The 23,450-nt window shown below is 39.0% G+C and overlaps 1 protein-coding gene and 1 pseudogene across 19 annotated transcripts in view; one reads left to right on the top strand and one right to left on the bottom strand.

Moving 5' to 3' along the window:
- DLG2 (discs large MAGUK scaffold protein 2) overlaps nt 1–23,450 on the bottom strand; it is a 1,324,826-nt gene that overhangs the window by 259,545 nt on the left and 1,041,831 nt on the right. The gene's annotated exons all lie outside the window — the stretch shown is intronic.
- The window catches only part of LOC112315869 (large ribosomal subunit protein uL15-like), a 38,320-nt pseudogene continuing 29,486 nt past the window's right edge, over nt 14,617–23,450 (top strand).

A 23,450-nucleotide genomic window follows, 5' to 3' on the forward strand; every position in this document is an offset into this window, starting at 1 on the left:
ATTTTCTCAGCTAGAAAAATAAGACAGTAAGGTCTGCTCTATCTACATTACAACGTTGTGAAGAAAGATTAAACCAGCTTGTGAAATGGCTTGGGAACCATAGTAAAGGCAGTAAGTACACATATCAATATATCACATGTTGGCAGTAGATTGCCGTGGTAAAGAGCAAAGGCTCTGGATGCAAACACAGCCTGCTTCTATTTGAATCCCATTTCTTCCAGTCACCAGTGTGCTGTCGGGGCAGGATACTTAACATCTCCATCTCTCAGTTTCCTCATGTAAAAAGAAAATAATAATTATACCGACTGTGTTAGTTGGCTTGGGCCATACAAAATAGGACAGACTGGGTGGCATAACCAATAGAAATTTATTTTCTCATAGATCTGAAGACTAGAAGTTCAAGATCAGGGTGTCAGCATGGTCAGGTTCTGATGAGGTCTTTCCTTCTAGCTTGCAGATAGCCACCTTCTCATTGTGTGCTCACACGACTTTCCCTCAGTGTGTGTGTATGTGTGTGTGTGGAGGGAAAGAGAACTTTCTAAAGTCACTAATTCCACCATGAGGGCCCCACCTACATAATCTCCTCTAAACCTAGTTAGCCCCCAAATCCCTTACCTCCAAATCACATTACTATCACATCGTAGGTTAGGGCTTCAAAACATGAATTTGGGAGGAGGGACACAATTCAGTCCTTAGCATGACCTCCTAGGGTTGTTATAAAGATTATGTCCATTAACCCATGTAAAGCACTTTAAATGGCATCTAGTACTTGGTGAGTTCTCAATACATGTTTGCTATTGTTATTTCTGGAGCCAAGAGTGCATCGATTTAGTTTACTAAAAAGATTGTTTAATAATCCTGTTTATAGAGAAATTCTAGAAACCAAACTCAGTGCTTGTTAAGCTCTATATGTTTTATATAAGGACATTCTCAAATATATCAACATAACTCATTAAGCAATGAGTCAAGGGACCTCAAAGAGGGACCTCAAGAAGGTCAAGGGACCTCAGAGAGACCCCCCATTTCCTCTTTGGTCCCCTGACTCTTTACAATCCTCCTTTGAGGACTCCAGCTGGCTGACCTCTGGGAAGCTTCTCCCCTCTTTGAAACACTCTGTACCTCCTCCACCTTTGTTTTATTTTCTGGGCTGATGACATGGGCAGAGAAGAGTAGGAGAAAGGTGAAGGTAGTATCTGTAACTTCACCTCAACTTCTTAAACATGGAAAGCCAGAGTTATTGATAGCAGCTCTGTTTTAAACAAAAACTATGGTCAGAGAATCTTCTATTTGAAATGGTTACCTAGACGTCAACTAGTTAACTTGCATCCAACATAATGGTCTTCTCTGAAACAATCCTGTTTTCATACTTAAGTTATGGGGCCCTCACTATAATTCAGGACAGTTCTTTGGTTTTTGAACAATTCCACAGATGAAAAAAGTCTTCTTTGAGTTGAAATCTACTTTCCTATAATGTCTACCCTCTGGTCTTAACTACGTCTTCTGTATTGTAATGTTGGACATATAGTAGGTCTCTAAGAAGGTATAGCTGAGCTGAACTGGTTCTTGAAGTGCTCTTCTAAATTTACAATTTTCCCATCTTCTCTTATTTTTCCAGTGACGCTGTCCTACAAAAATCTTCCCTTTTTCTTCTTTACTTCTATGTCTGTCCCCTTTTGCTCCACCCTGTCTGCTCCCAGCTTCATAGTCAGGGCCCCAGAGGGAGAAGGAAGATGGAATGAGAAGAGGGACATTGAGTAGCTAATGAAGAAGGGTTAGTGATGATACCAATTTTCTCTCCCCCAACCCCTCTGAGAAAAAGAGGTTCACATCAAGTTCAGATTCCAAAGGGTTTATGTTTTCTAGGGCATTTAAACAGATACCATCACAAGTGATATATTCCTGCTCTTTAACCCCAGCCAAATACCATTACAATGTTTATAAAAACCCACATTAGCAAACTACTTACTGTCCACATTAATGCTACAATTTACTGATTAGGCTGCCTGAAGATGATATGATGTGCAACATAGCCAATACTTATTTTTCTAGTTCCTATACTTGAAAACAGGCTTCTCTATGGAATTTCTCACATGTAGGTCACTGGCATTATTGTCTACCTGAGATGTACTTGTCTTGGACAGTCCAGCTGGTTGGCTGTGTTCTCCTAAATATGTTAAGCAGAAAAGCTCTAAAATAATTTGAATTTGGTCCCTACCTCTCCCTGATCCACAGCAAAAGCAGATATAGTCAGATTGGAAAGTTGTGTTCTGTACAAAGAAAGAAGGAATTCTAAGTTCTGTCTCCTCAGGTTCTCTATCCATTCAAATACCTGAGCATCATATCCTAATTACCAAGTCCTGTCAAGCCTACCTCTTACTTCCGGTCAAGATGGAGACATAGGTAAATGCAGCTTACCTCCTCACACAACCACAGCAAAATTACAACTAAAATACAGAACAACCATCACTCAGAACTATCAGAAAATTGAGCTGTATGGAAGTCTGATAACTAAGGAATTAAAGAAACCACATTCATCTAGACAGGTAGGAGGAATGGAGGGGCAGAGATGCAGAGACACAAAATTGGCTGGTCCCAAACCTGCATGTGGTAGATATAAAATGGAAGGATATCTTGGGAACGAGGAATCCCAGCCCCACACCAGACTACTCAGCCCAGGGTTTCAGTGCCAGGAAGATAAGTCCCTATAACTACTGGGTATAAAAACGCGTGGGGTTGGGTTAGCAGAAGAAACTACAGGATTCTCAGGTGTCTCCTCTTTGAGGGCCCTGCATATGGACTTACTCATACTTATTCCCTCTAGGCTCCAGTACCAGGGTAATACCTTGAAGGGCACCAGTGGTATGCCAAAGGAACTGAAGTGTCTGGCATCAGGGTGAGAGTTGGGGGACAGCATCCTCCCAGACAGAACCTCAGACAGTAGCCATTGTACCTTTGCTGAGCCCTCCCTTTCACTGAGCCACAGAGTGGTGGCACCATATCTGAATCTTCATCAACCTGGCTCACATGGTAAGCACTGCCCTGATGATTAGCTAAGAGCTAATCCATCCAACTTGTGGGCCCATCCAAGCAACTCTCCTACCCTGGTAATAGTGGCTTTTCCATTTGAAGGGCTGGGCTAGGCACAGGCTTCAGACCTTTCTAAATCCCCTCAAAAATGCAACAGTTGAGCCCAGCCCCCATACCTCTCACTGAGTGGCCCCAGGCTTGGCACTAGCAGCAGTGATCTGCAGATTGCTCTATAGCTTATACCAAGGGGCCCCAGGTAGAACACAAGTGGATGCTGACCTTTGCCTTCATCATCCAGTAAACTCCAGAGCCTGCACACCCAGAAGCAAGTTACAGGCCACACTGGAACAACACCCAATCACCTTCACAAGCCACAGAGGGAGGTGGTTGTTGGCCAGGGGTCACAGCCCTTCCTACCAGTTGTCTTGACTGGGTGAACCCCTCCTATTGACTTACTGACAGCAATCAAGACTCAACTACAAGAGGAGGGAGTGCTCAACCTACACAGAGGGAGTACCTCAAGAACACATCTTGAGAGATAGGGAAGGCTGTGCCACAGGACCCTACAGGACACCTACTACATTAGGCGACACTACCAAGACATGGAGTCAAAGCAGCTCTACCTAATACATAGAAACAAACATGGGGAGGATGCCAAAATGAAGAGACGAAGAAATATGGCCCAAGTGAAAAAATAGAACAGATTTCCAGAAAAAGAACTAAATAAAATGAAGATAAACAATCTATCAGATACAGAGTTCAAAACACTGGTTATAAGGATGCTCAAGGAACTCAGTGGGTACTTCAACAGCATAAAAAAGACCCAGGCAGAAATAAAGGATATACTAACTGAAATAAAGAACAATTTACAGGGAATCAAGAGAAGAGTGGATGAAGCCAAGAATCAAATCAATGATTTGGAACAAAAGGTAGAAAAAGACATTCAATCAGTTTAACAAGAAGAAAAAAGGGCCCCCAAAATTGAGGATAGTGTAAGGAGCCTCTGGGATAACTTTAAACATTCCAACATTCACAAGGTAAGTACCAGAAGGAGAAGAGAAAGAATAAGAAATTGGAAATCTATTGGAAAAAGTAATAAAAGAAAACCTCCCTAATTTGGTGAAGGAAATAGACATACATTTCTAGGAAGCATAGAGAGTCCCAAACAAGATGAACCACATGTAAAGAATACCACATCAAGACACATCATAATTAAAATGCCAAAGGTTAAAAATAAGAGAGAATCTTAAAAGTAGCAAGAAAAGGAAGTTAGTTATCTACAAGGAAATTCCCGTAAGACTCTCAGCTGATTTGTCAAAAGAAACTTTGCAGGCTAGAAGGGATTGGCAAGAAATATTCAAAGTCATGAAAAGCAGGGACCTACAGCCAAAATTGCTTTACCCAGCAGAGCTTTCATTTAGAATTGAAGGGCAGATAAAGAGCTTCCCAGACAAGAAAAAACTAAAGGAGTTCATCATCACCAAACCATCATTATATGAAATGTTAAAGGGACTTATTTAAGAAAAAGAAGATCAAAATTATGAATATGAAAATGGCAATAAATACTTAACTATCAGCAATTGAATCTAAAAAGCAAACAAGCAGAATAGGAACAGAATCATAGATATGGAGATAATTTGGATGGTGGCCAGTGGGGAGGGGAATCTGGGGGAGTGGGGGAAAAGATGAAAGGAGTACAAATTGGTAGTTACAGAATAGGCAGGGGGATGTTAGGAGCAAATACAGGAAATGGAGATCCCAAAGGACTTACATGCATGACCATGGACATGAACATAAGAAGGGGAATCGCCAGAGGGAGTGTGGGGGGTTGCTGGGTGGAGGGAGGCAAAAGGAGAAACACTGGGCCAACTGTAATAGCATAATCAATTTTTTTGAAAAGCCTACCTCTTAAGTATTTCTCTAGCTGCATTGTCTCTCATCTTGGACCATGACAGTAACTTCCTTTCTTTATTCTCATCCATCCTTCTCATTGCTATCAGGGTGAACCTTTAATACACAACTCCTACTTAAACCCTTTAAAACTTACCTACTATTTGTAGCAGTGAACTCCCAAGTGCTAGGGGGTGAGCACAGCTCAGGGAGTGCAGAAGATAGTACGCATGTCAGAAAAAAATAGCAGGATTCTATTTATATTATGTTTCTTTTAAAAGTCAGAAATCAAACCTTGCTATATTGCATAGGTTCGTTGATACTGATGCTTTCACTCAGTCCTCTGTTAGTGCATCTCTCCTCTGTTTAAGGGAGGGAGAGGGTGTTTCATAAAGCAGAAGGGCGAAAATATGACACATTGGTTTTTGTGGGCCAGTCAACAAAACCTGAATTGTAGAATGTTTACTGTGTTTTGCAAAAAGCTGGAAAGTGGCCATAAGAGTCTTTTGGTCTGCACAGAGGTAACATTGTTCGAAGTACTTGAGTGGTGCTTCTCCATAATAATGATGTGTTTTAATTTTTTGATAAGTGTTCAAATTTTACTTATCTTTTCTGTGGATAAATTGTTACCAGAAATATGTCACATAGCAATAACAGAGTTCAGGAAATGGCAGGAACAGAAAGGACTCTCTACCTTCCCCTGAAGCAGGTCTTGAAATCCTCTTGTAAGAAGGACCCTCCTCTACCTGGAAGAAGGATCATCCTTATCTCCGAAGACAGATAAATAAAGTACTCCTACAAATTAATAAGGAAAAAGAGATAACTCAATAGAAACTATCAAGGATATTTAAATAGCCAATAAACATATGAAGAGTTCAGCCTCGACCTCATTAGTCTTCAGGGAAATGCTATTTAAACCAAAATAAGTTTTTCCCAAGAAGATGAAGTAAGTGTATTTTTCCCTATTCCACCACAGTGTTGAATCCCCCAGGTTCTTATACTGCCTTGTATATTGCAGACTGGGTGCTGGAGAAGGCAGCAACCCAGGAATGCCAACAGGAGCTAGCAGAAACAAACAAATAAACAGAAATTCTCCAAAGCCTACACTAGCTAGCCAAAGCCCTGGAAATGAGCAGTCTAGCAAAACAAAGCTTTTAGACAATAACAGCTTTACTCCAGCCAAATACCACCAAAGTAACCTTCAGCCCCATCACTACCAGCTTCAATAAAGGCTGACTGGGGAGCCAGGATTTTCATCCCCATCAGGTGGTTAAGGGCTGACCATGGTGTCAGTGGAGACTATGTGGGGAGACTGGACTTTCACCTCTACCAGGCAGTAATGAGGTGCCTTATCCCTCTCTGTTGGGATGACAACAGAGCACTCTACAGGGGTTTCTGAGCTCCCATTCCCATCCAGCAGCAACAAGGAATCCCTAACCCACCCCTATCTTCTGGAGGCCCATGTGAAGAACCTTGATACTACCCCATCCTGGAAGTAGTAAGGTCCCCCTTCAACTATCAGAACAGGGTCAGAGGACGCTTCCTGAAACACAAGATTTAAATAGATCCCAGAGTCATATAATACCCCAAATGCCCAGTTGAAAATCACTTGTCTTACCAAAAACCAGGAAGATCTCAAACCAAATGAGAAAAGAGACAATCAAAAGACACTAGTGCCTAGAACAAACAACAAAAAGCTACAAAGCAACACCTTCAAAAGCACTAAGATAAATAAAAATGGAATTAAAAAAAGTTCAAGTAATAGAAAGGCAGGAGAAAGTAAACAGAGAAATAAAAACCAGATACAACAAAAGGCACAAAACAGAAAACAAAACAAACAACAAAACAAAATGTGGTCCAACATATCAAAAAGTAGAGGAAGCTGGGTCTACAAATTTTTCTCCTTGGCTAATTCTTCTTTCAATGAATAGCATTTTGTGAAGAATGACCACCCTTAAATGCTAGGGTCAAGGCAATGCATGAAATGTTAAAATTTTATATACAGTTGGGTAAAGCAGTTGTGATTTCATTATAAACTGTCTTTTTCTCAATTGGATATTGAGTGTTGACATGGTAAAATAAAAGCAGAAGTAAATAATACAGAAAAATTAAAGCAGATTGGATATTTTTAATAATCAAAGAAGTTAGGTTGAGTAAGATTTCTGTTAGCTATGGTAAATTAATGGAATTGATCGATGTCCCAAGCTAATTTGGTTTTGTAGACTATGTCTTTGCAACTAAGAAATAAAATATCAATTCTATAATTCTCTCTCTTTCTCTCTCTCTCACAAGCGCACACATACACACCCTGTAATAGATAGTTAAAATGAAGAAACCTGATGATATCAAGTGATGAAGAACTCATATGGAGTTGTACATTCACTTGCACTTTGGAAAACTGTTTAGCAATATCTCCTAAAATTAAACTAATCATACCCTGTATTCCAGCCATTTCATGCCTAAGTATATAAACCTTTGCTTGAAAGGCCAAATACAAAAATATTCATAGAAGCATTATCAATAACAGTCAAATACCAGAAATAACCTAAATGATCACTAACATTAGAATGGTAAGTGAATTATTGTATTTCACACAATGGATACTACATAGCAATAAAACGATGAACTACAGCTGTACCCAACAACATCAGCAGAGTGTAAGAAGGCTGATACAAAAGAATGCATGCTGTATGATTTTACTTATTTACAGTGCAAACCAGGCAAAAACTAATGAAAGGCATTAGGAGTTGGGACAGTGGTTACCGATGGGAAAGAGGCAGGGGGTTAAACTGGGAGAGGCAAAAAGAGGTACTACCTTTTGGTTTAAGTGGTGATTACGTGGGTGAATTTACCATGTAATAACACAAGCTGTACACTTCTGATTCGTGATTTTCCTGCTTTTATGTTTTACTTCAATGAAAATTTTATTAAAATGGTAAAAATAAATTCATGTTCTCTATCACTCATAATACAAATGTTATATTTTAGCGACGGCTGAGAAAGTAACTGCACTTTGCAAACACTATGCCATGGAGAAGGGATTCTGAAAATAAAAGTTTGTAAAATTTTTCATTGTTAATGTGTCTTTGCTGTCCAAAATGATTTGTATGTGAGCTCTCTACACACTAATAATCATGGGGACATAGTTTTTGTCCTGTTCAAAGTCTTCCAAATGAGAAGTTTCAGTGGATTTTGAGCCATTGTTAATAATGCCAATGCAAATACTCTTGTTTTAATACTTTGTAATATAGTGATTTTAGCATGTCTTAGTTCATTCAGGCTGCTATAACAGAATACTGTAAACTGGGTGGCTTAGTAATTAACACCCGAAATTTATTCCTCACAGCTCTCAGGGACAGTAAGTCCAAGACCAAGGTGCTGGCGATTCAGTTTCTGGTTCATAGGCAACTAACTGTGTAATTTTTCACTGCATTCTTAAATGATGAAAGGGGTGAGGGAGCTCTCTTTGGGCTCCACCTCATGCCCTAATCACCTCCCAAAGGATCCAACTCCAAATACCATCACATTGGGGATTGGGCTTTACATATGAATTTGGGGGAACACAAACTATTAGTTTATAGCAACTGATTATTAATTTGGTAATGAATTTTGGGGGACATGACATTTAGTCTATAGTAAGTGATTATTAACTTAATAAAATAACAAAAGTAATAATAACTAGTACATGCTAATCACTTTTTATGTGTCAAGTACTTTTATCTAAGTATTTTTTACATATTAACTCACTTAATTCTCATAATAATCCTGTGATATAGTCATAGAAATTATTATTATTTCTATTTTATAGATAGTTTGCTCAAGTGACATAGCTGCTAATTGGTAGATCCAATGCAGTATAAAAAACATAAAACTAAGGAGAGTACCTGAAGGTTATTTATTGATAGAAAAAGTTTGGAGACAATTTTCAGAGTTTACGATTCAAACACCACAGTATGTCATTAGCTTGTTCTGTTAAAAGTTGTTCAGCCTCACCCTTTACAGTCTCAACCTCAAACTGGAGGTTCCTTGTGCTCCCCAGAACTCATTCCACTCTTGGGTACCTGGGTCTTACTCAATGATGCTATTAGTAGAAGGCCCTCCCTCTATTAATCTATCTGGTAAGTTCTTACGTACCCTGCACACTTATTTCAGTTTATGCTCTACCTCCTTCGAAAAACTTTTCCTGAAATGCCAGGCCATGAAGATCTCCTACCTGCTTGGTGGGTACATTTTTTTTTTTTTTTTGGTAAATTGTTTTGTGCTTTTAAGTCTATAAAACAGTAGAAAAAATGTTAGATGTTGTATGAAAGGCATAATGTCCCCTATTACATAAATGGTGATTCTGTGGAGGGGTAGGTATCTATGGAGCTAGATTGCTTGGTTTGAATCCTGAATCTTCCACTTACAAGGTTATGGCCTTGAACAGACTAGCTTAAGTTCTCAGTGCTTCAGTTTCCTCATCTGTAAATTGGGTATAAAAACATCACGTACCTCATAGAGTTGCTATGGGCATTAAATGAATGAAAATGGGTAGAGTACCCAGAAAATAATGAATGTGCAGTAAAGGGTGGCTATTTTTATGACGATGTACTGGGTATGGTCACTCAGCCTTCAGCATCTATTCCTACTTCTTTCTGTGGAATTTCCTTACTATAGATCCTGCAACGCTAAAACCAAATTTTTCTAGACTCCCTTCCAGGTATGGTTTATAATGCAAATTAAGTTCCCACTGTTACATAATATTCTTCTGGATTTGAAAGGTTTTACTATGGAAGAAATTACCTTTCTCCTGTCTTTCTGCTGTCAACAGATCATCCAGAATTGAGTACTGAGAGGCAGTTCTGTGGTGGTGGAGGAGGATATAGCAACTACTTTCTAATCCTTTGTCCCTTTTCTCTAGATTGCAAAGTATGGTGGTATGTTCTTGACTTACTAATTTTTCAGTGGTACTACAAACACTTCATTCCCTGAATTAAATCTCCTTCTTAAACTACATAGGATGGTTTCTATTTCTCTATGAACTCTGTTTGAGCACATGGAGACCTATGGACCTACACATGAGCACAGGGCTGGAATACACCAAGCTCTGTGCTTTATAAGGAGCTCAACTTGTTAGGTGTCATTTTTCAGCAAAAATGTGAACTTATTTCCTGTGTTGAATGTGGAAGTCATGACCACCCTCGGCTATACAGAAATGACCATCTCACATACAGACAAATCACCTAGTCATTCTCACATAACAGAGAGTGAGTGATCTTCCAGTGTATTCTGGATCCACTGCCACTTTAATTGGATAGCTGAAAATACTGACAAAGAAAATGCCACGTGAATGTTTATGATTCACCACCTCTGGGAGTCTGAATATCTGTTTGGCACCAGACATCAGTATAAACAAGGGTTTCAGGAAATTTTTTATCCGACCTACACAGGAACTAAAACTATGTTAAGTTAGCTGCCCAGGCTTGCTCTGTAGCCATCAGGTTTCATTCTGAAGGAAAATGATTAATTCCCAGAACCTTTTATATTAAGGGGAAAGTAATGCAATTCCAGTGTGCTTAGAAGTTTAATCCAGGCTCCCTGCCAGATGTCTTTTTAGGATGCTAAAATATACATACTTGTCATTAGCATTAGCAAAAACATCTATAATCTCAGTTCCCAAACTCTCTGGATTTTGACACTCAAGTCTGCTTCCCATTCATCTTGATCAACCCATCTGCTAAGGCTGAAGATTTTTCTTTCAGGATTTAACCCACAAATTTACTCTCAGCGCTGGTGACGCAAACTGTAGAATAAAAACCTAGCCAGATGCTATCAAGACAAATTTTACTGGTTGTGTTCTTCACATAGCAAGAAGCAGCCCAATTTTCAGGGGGAGGAGGAGGGGAGATGTGCATTATCTCTGAGCCAAATTCACGAACTTGCACTGCATTTAGCTTTCTCCTGTTCTACTCTAATCCTTCCTCTTCTGCTCTTGGTTCCCAAACTGTCCTCCTGTTCCTTTTAAGATCTACTCACTCAATCATTTCCTTACTTTAACTTCTCCCTCCTTCCTAGATCCTTCCCCTCAAAGATCGAATACGTTCAAGTTTTTTCTTTCTCAAAAGTTGGTAACACTACACCCCCTTTAGTTAATACCTACATCTTACAAAGCAAATCCTTACAACTTTATTTCTTAGACTGAGGCAAGGTGATATGTTACAAAGGCCTGTGAGTTCTTCGTAAAAATATTAAACTTGTGGTTTCCTTTTTGTGATTATCTTGAATAATGATGTTAGGTCACCTGGATGACTGCTCTATAGCCAAGTAGCGCCATGGAACTTCAGTGCCTTTCCACTCGGTACATCTCAATACTTTGGCACCAAGTGCTGTGGTTTTAACTGTCTTGGACTGAGGTTAAGACTGGGGGTGGACATGTTCTAAGGTTAGATACTGTCTTGGGGGGCACTATACAAAAATGGGAAGGTGGCAAGAGGACTGCGTCATTACCTGGCACATGGAAGTAAAAGTATATGCCAGACTCAAAACGACCTGTAGTCAGCACTGCAGGTCATGTGGAGAGTGGTTATGTGGTTTGACAAAATCACAGAAGCTACTGAATTAAATTAATATTATAAGTTTGACTTTAATTTGTTTTAAAATTTTCTTTATATTTAACTTAAAAGCATGCTTTGGTTTCTTAGTTGTATTAGTGTTGTAAGTATAGATAATTTATATCTAGTCCATGTTTATATATATTTAAGTAATTTTAAGCCAATTGAAGGCAACTGAACAATTCCATTTCTTATACAAAAATTTATCTTACAAACATATAGAGCTTCCTATATGCCAGACATTGTTTTAAGTATTAAGTCATTTATGTAATTCTTGTAGTAACCTTATGATGTAGGTATTGCTGTTATCCGCACTTGGCTAAGGAGACCTGTCTGAGGCACAGAGAGATTAATAACCCTCCCAAGGTCACACCTTTAGTAAGAGGTGCAGCTGGGATTTCAATCCAGCAAGCTGGCTCCAGAGTCCCTGCCTTTAAATGTATGGAATGCTGCCTCCCTTTGGATAGTGTCTCCATTTACTCTGTTAAAGTTTGAAACATGCTATACAACCTTAGACTACATGGTCTATCCTTGATATGTATTCACTAGGGTTCCGCCTTTGGCTTTTTTCTCTTTCTACTTGATGTATTCTCCCAGTACATTGTAGATTATTATAGTTTTAATTATCCTGATTATTTCTAGATCTCTAACTGCAGATTAGAGCATTATCTTATTTTAATGATACATACAATCAACTGGACATATTCATTTGCAAGTCTCAAAGGCACCTCGGGTTCAACCGAAATTAAAATGTGAGATAAACTTTCCCACTCCTTACTCCATCCCCAGTCCAATAAATCTACCTTTTCTACTCTACTACCTTTCTTGCTTAATGGCCCTACTTCCTCCCACCCCCAACGATGCTCACTGTTTAGTTGGGGATAGAGACAAGCAAACCAATCATTACAGTGGCCCAAAGGTCAAGGAGGCCTCTCCCTCCCTGAGAGTGAAAGGAGGCCAGAAGGAAACAGGACTCTGCTAGAGATAGAAGGGCCCGGGATGGCTTCACTAGAAGGCAATATTTAAACCACCTCAAAACAATGACTGCTTGCATCTTTCCCCTTGTCTTTTTCATGTAGTTGAAGGGTATCTTTTACGTGCACTATTTATATTGGCATTAGAATTACAATAATTTCTTTTAGCTTCAAAATGTAATTTCTCCAACTTTATTCTCTCTCCATTTTTCCCCCAAATAAGAAGCAATTGTTTAGGTAATTTTTTCCCATTTGAAATGAAATAAATGAAAGAAAATGTTTTCTATAGCCTCTGACAAGATCAGATTAATTTATCTTTAAAACACTTTTCTAACACTCCAAACCATTTATAGGAAAAGTACTACATAGATTTCGGTCACTCATGTAAGTTTTGACTGACTCTGTGACAACTGCAGTATGAAGTTCACTGCTGGTCAAGGCTCCACATACAGCTTTTATGGGGTTGACCGTTGCAAGAGAGAGCTCCTCCTAGGCGTGCACAGACAGCTGCCACCTTGCAGTTATTGCCGCACAACACTGGTGAGAGGCGGCAGTGATGCTCCGCATGGAAGGAAGGCCATAGAATAAAGTCATAGCTGCCAGAATTTTGCCTTTCTTTTTGAAGGCGTTTGTCATGATAGTATCCCTTTCAGGAATAATTTTGTTGCAAAAACAAGTATTGAAATTGCTTAAGGCTGAGAGGAAGTTTTACTGTTAGGATACAAGTGTCACGTCAAAACCCAAGGGAAACACTGTGGAACCCGATCTTCAAAGGGCCCAGAAACAGGGCGTTCTCAGTTATTATTTCACCGTTTCTCTCTCACTCCTGCCATTCAGTCTCCTCTTGTGTCAGTTTCATTCTTCTTTCCTTTGCAGCCCACTTCTTCCCCACACGTGGCCACATGCCGCAGCTCCAGCTCCAGTCCCTGTTCCAGCATTACGTCATCTTCGAGTTTCCGCACTAACATGAAGAGATGGACATCTCTAAGACCTAATTTCAAATGCTGGAATGGAGTCTGCTGAATTCACTTTGGTTCGTATCTGGTTGTGCATAGGGAGGTGGGATTATTTCATATATGAGTATTAGGGACCCATATGGAGGTAATTGACAGATACCTTCTAATTGTCTATTACAGGTATGTTTTGTAAATACTAAAGTTTTATAATAAAGAGAGAAAGGCCATAAATCCTGACCTCATGAGATGAAATAAGTGAAGCATTTGTTTGCTTCCTAGTAAGAATTATGTTGCTATTAATCACAAAGAATGTCCTACTGATAGCCACCTGCGTTATTGAATAAACACAATTGTCTGGGACCAGATTGCAATGAACTAACTAGACCCAGAGTCCCTTTCACTCTCAGGGAGGGAGAGGTCTGATTTGTGCTAAGGGAAAATCAAGGACAGAGACCAAAAGGGGTCACCAGAAAAAAAAAATGCTCAAGATTGTCTTTGCTCTAGTTTTTAAGTTAAAGCATCAAGAAGAACTCCCAATATTTTTATATGACTCAGCCCACTGTCCCTAGATTTAAGGCTCAAACTCATTTAGGAACAAAGAATGTGGCTTTGTCTAGTGTTCTCTATCTTCCTTTGGGAAGTCACTTTGGTATTCTAGTCTGTGTTCTATCACTGAGGCTCCTGACCACATGCAACACCATTAGCAAATATGAGTAGTATTTCCCTAACATTCTAATGCAGTGACGTCAAATACACTTAAAGAATGGGGTCTTCTGGTTAATCAAATAATCCAACTAATGAGAAATATATGTAGAGCAGATCTTTTTGAATAAATGATTGTAGACTCCAGTTACTTTTAAACTCTGCTCTGAGGTGCCATAGAGGCAATTGAGAGAGGCTATTTTTCTTGCTGTACCCTACATTCATTTCTTCTTTCATCTGTTCTACACATAGGCCTTTCATTTCATCTTCATCAATATTTTTATATATTTAGAATCTATTTCACAGGTTTACCTAATGGAGTTACATGCCAAATGAAGTAAAGAAGGCCCTATTCTTCTCTTTTTCCCTCCCCCCACAAAAGATATCTGTGTTCAAAATATGGAGCTTGCTTAGTTTAAAATGCTGGGTTTATGCAAGACTTTGTGGAGGCTTCCCTCTTGCATCGTGGCCACCAATATGCCATGTAGACTGAGGAAGACCTGGAAACTTGGGGGCCACATGAGTCACAGCCACGGCCTCATCAGCGAGCACAGGGAGCCCAGGGAGTCTGAAGTAATGCTGGTGGCTTGCATCATCACAGAACCAACTTTGACAAATATCACCCAGGTTTCTTTGGGAAAGTTGGTAGAAGGCATTACCAGTTAAAGAGGATCCAGAGCTTCTGCCCCACTGTCAACCTGGATAAGCTGTGGACCTTGGTCAGAGAGCAGACATGGGTAAATGCTGCCAAAAACAAGACTGGAACCGCTCCCATCATTGATGTGGTGCGATAGGGCTACTACAAAGTTCCTGGGAAGGGAAAGCTCCCGAAGCAGCCTGTCATTGTGAAGGCCAAAGTCTTCGGTAGCAGAGCTGAGGAGATTGAGAGTGTTGATGGGGCCTTGAGTGGTGAGTGTGTGCTGGCAGCTTGAAGCCATATGGAAGGGAGTTCATTAAATTCTCACAGTGCTTTTGTGAAAAAAAAATGCTGGGTTTATAACTGGGATAATTTATTCCAAATTATTCAAATAACTATCTTCATACTCTACTAGTAGACTATCTTAGAAAAATACTAGTAGCAAAAAACATTTATTAAAATCAATAGTGACTTACTTTTCATGGGGCAGGGGAGGGTTTTTAACAATTTTTTTAATGAGTATCTATTATGTTATAAATACTGATTTATAAACACTCATTGAAAGTCAGTGGAATTTCTAATTTATTTATATTAAATGTCAAGTATATTCAATAAGAGGGTTGACATTACAAATAATGAATTTGACTTCTATCTTGCCTAGTTGTGTTTAATTTATTGTGTTGAAATCCGTGTTCAGGGCACCCATTACAGAGCAGCCGTGCATTTGCTAATTAAGTTGGGTAAAGTGAACATGAAACATTCATCATTTATGCTGAGAAGGAAGAGGGCTCTTCTCCTCACTGATGCTAAATAAGATGAGGGCTTATTGAACTTTATCACTTTACACTCCTCCCTTTGGCATCTGCCTTTCTGGCCTCTGACTTAATGATGAGAGAGTGGTGCTGGTGGTTGGGGGGAACCAATGGTTGAGGGTCTTACTTGTGATTACTCAAACAGGTCAGGTAAGAAATATGAGCGTTTCAGCAAAACACAAAATAACAGGAGGAAAGATTCACCAGAAAATAACTTGTCATGTGAAAAACAAGTAATGAGAAAGCAAAGAGAGTGGTGTGAAATAGTTATAGAGACAATGTTGACAGACCTCAGGCTCAGGATGAAAACTCTGGAATTAACATCAATGATAATTTAATTCATAATTACTCAATATTCTAATCGTTATAATAGTTTTCAATAAAAATGGAAAAGAAGGCCAACTTCCTCCCAGAAAAATGTAATATTACGTAAGGTAAATATTGGAATATATTCCTACCTGCTAAACACCAGGATAGTTTAAATGTCAGAACCATTTGTTTATAAAAAATTTAAATCAACGTTGCCTATGATTAGCATTTGAAAGATAAATTGGTATTGCAAGTTATCTACTTTTACCTTTTTTCCAAAGATTATATAAATGAAGCAATATTTTATTTAATAACAGATTGACAAAATAAATAAATGCAATAAATGTAACTAAAGAAGAATACAAGTTAGTGTTTTACCAATTAATTTTTTTTACATATCAAACATAAATTATGCTTTGAAAGGCCATAGAACTACTTTAACCTACTCATAATTGACTCCAATCTGATGTTGAGAATATGTGATATGTTTGTTGGAGCTCAAGTCAATCTAGTAGATGATGTCCATAAGCAAACAGCAAATACTATGTGTGACTATGGTGACAACTGTGTTTGCAACTTAATATCCTCACATATATAAATATAAATGTATGTATACACATACAAAGAACATAGTTAATATAACAGACTGTAAGTAAGCATTTAGAAAGTATATTCAGAATTATGAACAAGGGTGAATGCAAGGATAGTCTACTACTTTTCCAGACTCAAGAAATACTGTTTTGATTTCTTTAGTCCCCCAAATTCAATGGTTATTAATTAGACAGATTAATGGACTCACATTTTTACTGGCAAGGAGTCTGAGCCATTGTAACAACTATGTAAGTGGACCTGAAATGGTAAACACACAAACCCCAGCAGTCAGTTATTAGACCATTTTAAGTGCAGCTCTGCCTCTGAGGAAGGGGAAAGAGGGCAGTGAGACATCAGAAATGACTAGAGAAGAAAAGTTAAGGAAGAGGAGTAGAGGAGACACTCCTTTGGTAGCATGCCAAAGGGTTCTCTTCTGCCTGAAGGCAGGATTATCTACATAAACATTTGCTCCCACAGTCTCAGCAGGGGGAAAAAAGTGTTTTGCTGTGGACAGCCACAGCAGAAATTTCAGCAGAACTAGAGGAGAGACAGACATAATTGCTCAATTCTGTAGATTGCACTGTCTACAGGATAGCAAGCAGAAAACCAACAGCCAATGCTAGGCTGACAACTCAGCCTACATCATCTTCAAACGTATACACGGAGGTTGAGAATTCTCTACAGTGCATGTGTTCAGGAAACAGACCAGCACAGAGGCGGAAGAAGAGCAGGAACATATCAGACAGGCAGCCCTGCACCAGGACCAAGGCAAAGATGACTGATTTCCTCAGCTACAAATGGCAATTGCATCAACAATCAGCAGGAAGAGGGTGACAGCTCTAGGGGAGCTTTATTTTGTATTTTGCGAGAGAGTGGACCCTTGGTGATCCTCAGCCACCCATCCCCTGATCATCCAAGATCCCCCAAATTAGTGGATAATGCTTTAGCCTGTAATAGCTGTCCTGTCCACCAGTACCACAACAGGAACTTTACTTTCTGGCAAAGAGCGATTATTTTCCCAATCTCTTTCTGTTCTCTTCCCTGCATTTCTTTTTAAAGCCATTGTTGTTATTATTTTTCTCACAGAGAAGCGTGGAGTTACAATGCAATTAACTATGAGAACAAGGTTTTCCTAAAAAGTAGGTTTGGGTGGTCAGTAGATGCTCTTACTACATAAGGGTTTATTCCTACTTACCCCTCTAATAAAATTATACATTACAAGCCAGAAAAAGAATTCTAAAAACAATTGCAAGCAATGGACCTTCAGAGTCACATTCAAAATATCAAGGATCTACTATACATATTTTTGCTTCAGTAAAAGATTAATTAAACTATATATTATTCATTCTTCAGCATGTTTAGTTCTTTTCAGTGAATCCATTGATTAACTATATAAACTAGAGCCAAAAGTCTCATTATGGAGAGACACCATCAACTTAAAGTCAGCTGAGAAAGCCCACACTTCGAGTCCCCAGAGTTAAGTCCAGAAAGCACGACTTGCTTCAGAAGCAGCCTTGCTGGGGCCTGATATTGCTCGTGTGGGCCACGGGTTTCCTTCTCAAGTGTCACCTTACTATGTGTTTGCGGTAAAGAGGGCAAAGTACTGTTTACCCAGTGTGATTATATAGTTGCTGAGTATACAGTATTGCCAAATGCATTTATTTTCATGCATTTAAAAAAAACCTGATATATATTACCAACTCTCATAGTTTCTATGCTAAAACAAAGAAAGAAAACAATAATAAAACATATGGAGAGACACTATAGTAGTTTCAAGTCCAGGATCTGAAGCTAGACTTCCTGGTTTGAATCCTGGATGTTCCTCTTGCAAGCCGTGAGCCTGAACAAGTGGCTTTACATCTTCATATCTCAGATTCTTCATTTGTAAAGGAGTCCACCTCATGGTTCCTGCGAGGATTAAATGAGCTAATATATGCAAAGCACTAGAATGGTGTCTGACGCCATAGAAAGCATTCAATTAATGAAATCCAAAATAGTTTCGAAGAAACAGATAAACAAATAAATTTTTTTTCCATATTTATAATCGAATACTGGGGACCATCACATAGAGTCAGCATTGTTAGGGAGTCTTAGAGTTTATTCTTAACCATAAAATATAACATTTGTATGATAAAGCAATCATTATATTTAACCATTCAGCTTTGTTCAGCAAATATTTATTGAGCATACGATGTGTGTCAGGCTATGTTGGGCATTATTAGATATATAGGATGGGGCAAAAGTAGATTTACAGTTGTTCATATGGAAAATAACAATAATTAATAAATAATAGTATAAGAATAAACTGCGTTTCAAGTACTCACAATTGTAAACCTGCCTTTGCCACACTAATATAGAAATAGAAGCCATCGATTCCATATTAAATGTATCTACAAAGTGCACGAGTGGCAAAGGTGTTTATGATGGTGATGGTTATCATGATCTCTCCATTCACTGAGGGCCTATTTTGTGCTTGTTTATCTACCAGCAGACTCTGTCGGTATTACCTCACTTACATAACTTACATTTAAGGTGCTTATCTGATCCCCATTTCATCCTGAGAAAACTGAGGTCTGATATAGACAAAGGAGTCAAGAACATGATAGTCTATTCAACAAATGGTATTGGTAAAATTGGACATATGTGTGCAAAAAACAAAACTAGATCACTTTTTTATTCCATATACAAGAATAAACTCAAAATGGGTTAAAGACTTAAATATAAGACTTGATACCATAAAAATCCTAGAAGAAAACATAGGCAGTGAAATCTCGGATGTTTTTCTTTCTTTTTTTTTTTTCTGATTTTAGGCAAAGGAAACAAAATAAAAAAATAAACAAATGGGACTACATCAAACTAAAAAGTTTTTGCACAGTAAAGAAAACCATTAACAAAAGGACAACCCACTGAATGGAGGAACATATTTGCTAATAATACAGCTGATTAGGGGTTAATATCCAAAATTTATAAACAATTCATATACCTCAATACAATAAAACCAAACAATCCAGTTAAAAAATTGGCAAAGAATCTAAATAGACACTTTCCCACAGAAGACACACAGATGGCCAATAGACATATAAAAACATGCTCAATGTCACTAATCATCAGAAAAATGCAAATTAAAGCCACAATGAGATATCACTTTATACCTGTCAGAATGGCCATCATAAACAAATCAACAAATGACAAGTGTTGGCAAGTTGGCAAGAATGTGGAGAAAAAGGAACTGTTGTGCACTCTTGGTGAGAATGTAGATTGAGGCAGCCACTGTGGAAAGCAGTATGGAGTTTCCTCAAAAATTTAAAAAATGGAACTGCCTTATGACCCAGTAATTCCACTTCTGGGAATATATCCTAAGAATCCTGAAACACTAATTCAAAAGAATACATGCACCCCAATATTCATTCCAGTGTTATTTACAGTAGCCAAGCTAAGGAAGTAACCCAAGTGTCCATCAATAGACAAGTGGCTGAAAATGTGATACATACATACAATGGGATATTACTTGGCCATTAAAAAGAATGAAAACTTACCTTTTGTAACAGCATGGATAGACTTACAGGGTATTATGGTAAGTGAAATAAGTCAGTGAGATAAAAGACAAATAGCCCATGATTTCACTCACGGGTGAAATGTAAAGAACAATATAAATGAACAAACAGAACAGAAGCCGACTGACAGATGTGGAACAGACTGATGGTTGCCAGAGGGGAGGAAGGTTGGGGAAGTGGGTGAAAAGGTGAAGGGATTGAGAAGTATACATTAGTAGTTACAAATTAGCCATGGGTATGTAAAGTACAGCATAGGAAATAGTCAATAATATTGTAATAACTATGTTTGGTCCCACTTGGGTACTAAAAATATCAGGGGAAGCACTTTGCAAAGTATATGACTGTCTAACCACTATACTATACACTTGAAACTAATACAAAATAATATTGAATGTAAGCTGCAATTTAAAAATAATTTTTAAATAATAAATAATGATTTTTAAAAAGACAAAAATCAACTTTCCTAAGTTCTGCACTGTAAGTGGCACAGCTGAGACTGAAAGCAGGTTGGTCTGATTCTGGGGCAGGGTTGCTTCATTCTCTGATATTTTCTTGGCTCTTCCTGACTGAATTTGAATAAATTTACATATTTTAAACAACTGGGATCGTATATACACTGCATTATTCACATTCTGAAACTTTTTAGAGCTAGAAAGTTATTACTTAACAAATGACGACTTTATGGCCCAAAGTTGGCTTAAAAGTGTTACAGAGGTGAGCTAGGGACTCAGAGCGGGATCCAAGATAGCCATTAACAACCAGAGGGGAGGTGGAACGGGATAATGGGGCGGGGAGGGAGAAGGGTTTTCAGGAACATGTGTAATGGACACATGGACAAAACCAAACGGGGGTAGGATCAAGGGTGGGAAGTGGGGGTGGCTGGGAAGTGGGGGTGGCTGGGGTGGGGGGAATGGTGGGGAGAAAATGGAGACAACTGTACTTGAACAACAATAAAAAATATTCAAAAGTGAAAAAAGATAGCCATTAGCAGCATAATGGCAGGGACAACCCACTGTTAGAAATGGAGGCTGAGATGAGTAGGCGGAGCATTTTAGACACTGGGGACAAAGATGCAGACACCTTGAATAATCTGGGGGTATTAGAACCAGGATTCTGCACTTCACGTTGATTTCAGAGTTGTTCACGGGAGGTCATTGCATGAAAGGTCTGTGGGGCTCCTAGAAGACTTTCTCTGACCCCACACACTCACGTAACACTCTTACCCAATTTTTTATAGAATTTAGTTTAGAAAATAGCTGTATGGAGGTTACCATACAGAGATCTAAGTTCAATTGTTTTGCTGCTTATAAACTTCTCCTTTTGGGAGGAGGGGGGAGACATGCTCTGAAGCTCTTACTAAAAAATTCAGTAACCAGCTAGGCTCTTTGCTTTCCATCAGCTCTCCCTGCCCGTGCCCGACTAATCTTCTAAACGGGCTGTTTCCACCGGTTAATATCTGACTCGTTTCCTTTAGGATCTAGTCCAGCCTTCTTAGTCTATCATTGACTGCTGTTCACTTTCAGACCTCATACTCCTTTCCACGTTAAGATTTTGATCACCAATTCCCATACGTGTTTTTTCTTCCCCCTCATACTACCAACTGATTCTCAGACACCAGTCAGATATTCTACAATTCAACTCATTTCTGACACTGTCTACCCAGAAACAGCATCAGATTCCACAGGTTAAGGGTTCAGTTCCAGAAGACTGCCCTCCATTTCAGATGCAAATCACAAGTTCAGGTTGTTACCTGTGCCCCTGACCAACTGGCTATAAATCAGAGGTTCCCACAACCACCTCCTTGGCTTTGATTAATTTGCTAGTGCAACTCACAGAACCCACAAAACAAGTTTACTCAATATATTACAGGTTTATTCCAAAGGATGTTAAAGGATATGATTTAACAGCCAGATGAAGAGATTCATAAGGTGAGGTCCGGAAGAAAGGAGCTTCCGTCCTGGTGGAATTTGGGGCACAGAGTGGTGGCACATGGAAATATGCTGATTTAAAAACCTGGGAACTCTTCCCAGTCCTTTTGGGTGTTTATGGAAGCTTCATAACAAAGGCATGATTGATTAAGTCATTGGCCATAGGGAACTGAACCAACCTCTAGTCCCTCTCTCTACCTGGGAGGTTAGGGGTGGGACTAAAAGTTCCAATTTTCCAATCACATGGTTAGCTCTATTGGCAGCCAGCTCCCATCCTCAGGTGTGGTCTAAAACTCACCTCATTGATATAACAAAAGAGGAAATTCCAAGGCTTTTCAGTGCTCTGTGCCAGAAAAGGGGATGAAGACCAAATATATATTTCTCATTGTAAACAACAATATCATATACATCATCTTCTAATTACATGCACAGAGATATGCCCTTTCCCCACCTGGGCCCAGCCAGTCCATCAGGGGACAGAAACTTTGATCCTTCAGCTTACCAGGAGGGTTCCCATTTTATAACTTGGCAGATCTAGGATCAAGCTGCTTCCTCTTATTCTCTAGTCACACTCATCCAAATCCTATTGGTCTCTGTGGCACAATACAACACAGATAAAGTTGTACAAGAGCCATGCGTGAAACCCAGCTCTGCCACTTAATGGCCGGGAGATCTGGGGCAGATCACTTACTCTCTGCAAGTTTCAGTTTCCTAAACCACAGAATGAGGAGAATACAAGGACCTATCTCACAGACTTCCACTGAAGATTGAATTAAAAAAATGCATATCCTCTGCTTAGCCCAGTGCTTGGCATAGAGTAGTAAGGACTTAATAAAAGTAACTTTTAAAAATTAAATGTCATAGTTCCAATCATATTTCCTATGGTGATCACTCTGGTTTTGATTAAATTTTCCCCCTAGTCATTAATACTGCCTGCGATTGTATCATTTATGTAATGCCTTAGTATATTTATCATTTTGCAATATTTTTATAGATATTGAGTGCTGACCTTTTGGTAGAGAAAAAATGATAAAACAGATACTTTTAACAGCCACAGAGAATGTACACTTTAAAGGACATGTTCATTTACTTTTACTGATCTTTATAGTCATTCATTTATTCAGTAGATATGCATTGGGTGTCTAATATATTCTGGACACAGAGATGTATCAGAAAGATCCTGCCTTAAAGTAGAGATAAGAAGTGTATGAATTGCTGGGATGCCAAGTAGAAAGTCCTAAGTGCCTATAGGCATAAAGCACAATGCTGGTCTCAAAGACAGAAAGATGCAGCTGGGAAGCTTTACTGAGGAAGGAGCCTTGGGCAGTCCTTGAAGGACAGGTTCATGGGGTGACTGGAGGCTGGGAGGGTGAGAAGTGGGGAGGGAGCTGAGTGGCAGTGGGTGCATTTCAAATCAAGGCACAGGCAGGAGCCCAAGCTGGAGGGTGACAAGAACAAGTACCCTTGGTGAACAGCAAGG

The sequence above is a fragment of the Desmodus rotundus genome, chromosome 5, assembly GCF_022682495.2.
Source record: "Desmodus rotundus isolate HL8 chromosome 5, HLdesRot8A.1, whole genome shotgun sequence".
Classification (NCBI taxonomy): domain Eukaryota; kingdom Metazoa; phylum Chordata; class Mammalia; order Chiroptera; family Phyllostomidae; genus Desmodus; species Desmodus rotundus.